This window comes from Mustela nivalis (genome assembly GCF_964662115.1).
Source record: "Mustela nivalis genome assembly, contig: HAP1_SCAFFOLD_347, whole genome shotgun sequence".
NCBI lineage: Eukaryota > Metazoa > Chordata > Mammalia > Carnivora > Mustelidae > Mustela > Mustela nivalis.
Window position 1 is genome coordinate 622,083 of NW_028136300.1, and position 3,782 is coordinate 625,864.

A 3,782-nucleotide genomic window follows, 5' to 3' on the forward strand; every position below is an offset into this window, starting at 1 on the left:
CTCCCAAATTGAAAGTATATAATCAGCCACTCTTCATGACCCTCTCTCTCTACTCCAAATAAATAAATAAATATTTTTAAATAAAATAAAATAAATGACTTTTTTTAAAAGAAAGAAGAAAAAGGAAAGAAATATTTGAATATTAATGTACATCTATTTCTCAAGCATAAAATAGTCAAGACACTGGATTAAAACTTACATACAAGAAAAGAAAGAAAATATTCATAACTAGAGTTGACTCTATGAATCCCAAACTAGGGCATACATACCAAAGACACACAAAAAAAATCACAAGTGTTAGAGAGAAAAAAAATAATTCATTAATAAAGAAACAAGAATCAGACTGACAGAAATTTTTTAAATAACATCAGATATAAAAAAGAATGAAGTAATAGCTTTATTATCTTGAAAAAAAATCACAAATGGAAACATTTAGATCCTTATAAAATGTCATTGGCATAGGAAGGCATAATAAAAAAAATATTTTCAGGAATACAGATCACAGATAATTTGCCTTAATTTGTGTAGGCAGCACTTAAATACTAATATTATTTTAACAGTTAAAATATACTCTATGATCTTTGAGGTTGGGGAAAAGAGGATGACCAAGTCATCTTGAAATAATTCAGTTTTATGAAAAAAGTAAAAAGATCAAAAAAAAGACTTGTAGAAAAGAGAGATAAAACATATGCATAATAAAAATAAATAAATAAATAAACAGCTGGAGTGCCTGGGTGACTTAGTCGGTTCAAGTGTCTGCCTTCAGCTCAGGTGATGATCCCAGGGTCCTGGTATTGAGCCCTGCATCAGGCTCCCTGCTCAGTGGAGAGTCTGCTTCTCCCTCCCATTGAGAAAAAAAATTTGACTTATTTATTTGAGAGAGATAATCTTTAAATTTTACTTATTTATTTGAGAGAGAGTGAGAAAAGAAAAACATGCACACAGCAGAGGGAATAACAGAGGGAGAGGGAGAAGCACGCCACTGAGCAGGGAACCCCCTGCGGGGCTCTATCCCAGGACCCGGGTATTATGACCTGAGCTATAGGTAGACACTTAACTCAGGTACCCCAATAAATACAATCTTTTAAAAAAAATAAATAATAATAAAAATAAATAATATTTCAGATAGTATGATTTTTTTAATGTGAGACTTGGTATAAAAACAGGATGACATACTTGTCTAATTATAGCAAAGACTTTGATAAGTTTAGATGCAGTAGTACATAAAGAATTTAACTTCTTTCATTAACTGATAATTTAATTAGATTAAATTAAGAGACATCAAAATTTAGAGAATCTAATAGTCCTGATCTATTAATAAATGTAGCCATCCTGACCCCAAAACAAGAGTCTTCAGTAAGTATATAAGCATAAGTTGAACATTTACACAAACAGGCCATTATTTAGGCCAGAAGTATATGCCAATAAATTCCTAGAGTTAAATATCAGGCTATATTTTCCAAGAATAAGGCAATAAAATTAGAAAACAATGACCAAAATATTAAATTCATATAATTGGAAGTTAACTTCATACCTAAAAAGAAATAATACAGCTAATTCAGAAATTTTTAGAATTACAGTACTTTGGTAATATCAACTATCAAAATGAGTAACGGACAGATGGGGCTAGCAAGAGACTCGTGGGAGGATTAAATCATGGGCCCCTGTATCTCATGTGCAGTAGAAGCAGTGGATTTGGAATTTCAGTTTTTCCACAACGTTCCACCACAAGCTGGTTAGAACTGTGCAAAAGCAGGAAGGGAAGCCCCAGTAAAGTGGACTGGGGATGCCAGAAGGGGAGGCTGGAAGGGGGCGCCTGGTGCTCAGTGCCCATTACAGACCCCACATTGCAATCCCCCACAGGAGAGACTCACCAATTTTAGGCCCCACAGGGGAAGCTGGAGGTTCATCTCCTGACTTTTTGTAGGAGCTTTGCAGCTCAGCTGGTGAGAATTCTCCATCACCCTGCCTTTCTCCAAGGGACTTTCCTTCAAGCACCCTTCCCAACTTCTTCCTCCTCCATGAAATAATGTTCCTCTCCTTTGTTTCTCTCACTTGCCTGTGATGGGACCTTAGCTTGCTCAGCCCAGACTGCCATTCTCTGCTCTTCCCAATTAAACCCATGCTGCTGGTCAAATAACTGGCAGATTAAGTTTAAGGCCAATCGAACTAATAAATTCAAGAACTTGCAAGGAACAAAATCAATATGCACAAATTAGTGGCACTCCTAGGTGCTCGGAAGGACCCATCAGAAAGAGACTGCTGAGAACGATCTCATTTACACCTGCATCCAAGATAGCAAGATACCCAGGAGGCCCCTGAACCAAGAAAGTGACAGCCCTGCAACAATGACGACAGACAGGGAGGGGTACACACGGAGATGGGGAGGCACTGTGCTCAGGGAAGAACCCACACTGGGAAAATACCTACTCTCCCCCAAAACCGGCTACAGAGTCCTCACTCTGGCTCCCGAATTTCCGGCGCAAGCCTGGAGTGGGTGTGGACACGGGAAGGACCCCGCAGGGCTGAGGTGGGGAGAGCACAAGCACCAAAGAAGGCAGACGCTCCCTGACTGCAGACCATCTGAGGAGCCCCAGGAACCCAATCCGCGAGCACACAAACACAGACAAGGACCAAGGATCACCTGAGCCCAGAAAGTGGGGACCCCACAGCCCCGCGCACAGCACAGCAGGAGGCCACGTCTCCTCACACAAAACGACGGAAGCCCCAGTGTCTACACAGGGCGCCCTTTCTCTGTGGGGTCCTGAGACCACGAACCCCTTGACAGTCCACTAAGGGACTTCTCCTCACCTCCTCCAGCGTCTGGTCCTTAGGAGGTTGGCCTGCTGCCAGTGTGGGCGCGTTCTCCACAACGGGTCTGGTCAGTGTGGATGCAGAGCCACACCCTCCTCAGCTTGTCCTGTCAGGGTGGGAGGCGCCCCACATTCTCCAGAAGTCTCCACAGTGGGTCCTGAAAAGGCAGGGCTCAGGTCACAGCTGTGGCTGTGCAGCCTGGGCTCAGGGCGGGTGCTGGGGTCTGGCGCCCTCTGCAGGCGGTGGAAGGCAGTGCAGGACTGTGGGAGCTCACCCTTCAATGGAAGGTCCTGCTCCCTCCCCGGGTCCAGCTGATGCCATTTCATTCCGGAAATTCAAGCTGCATGGAGCCCAATACCCCCCAACTTCCCCCCAAATAGCTAAGGAACAATGAATTGGAAACAATGTGGAATTACAACAGTCCTTGACCCAAACAGTGTCACTGAACATGGCCCTGATGCAGACCCACACTCTGACCTCAACTTGGTCTCAAGCCTGGACCCTACCCTAATCCAAGACCCTAACCCTAGCCCCCAACCCAAACAATGTTCACAAGAATCAAGAGGTACAAACTGCAAATATCCATCAATGGCAAGTGCATAAGCAAAGTGTGGTGAAGGGTTTGAATTTGGGTTCAGGTTCAGGTTTTAGTCAGAGTTCTAATCAGGCTTTGGGTTTAGTGTTAGGGTGAGGGTTTAGAGTGAAGGACAAGGGAACAGAGTTATAGTTTAGGGCTTTAAGTTTATGATTTAGGCTTTAAAACTCAGGACTTATGGGATAAAGTTCAAGGTCAAATTTGGGGTTTGACTTCATGCTGAGATTTGGGTTCAGGTTTCATGACTTGGAGGTCTGGTTTAGGGTTTGGGTTCGTGGTTCAGGGCTTGGATCCAAGGCTCAGGTACAGGCTTTGGGTTCCATTCCAGGTTTGGGATTCAGGGTTCTAGTTTGGGCTTTAAGGTCAGCTTAGG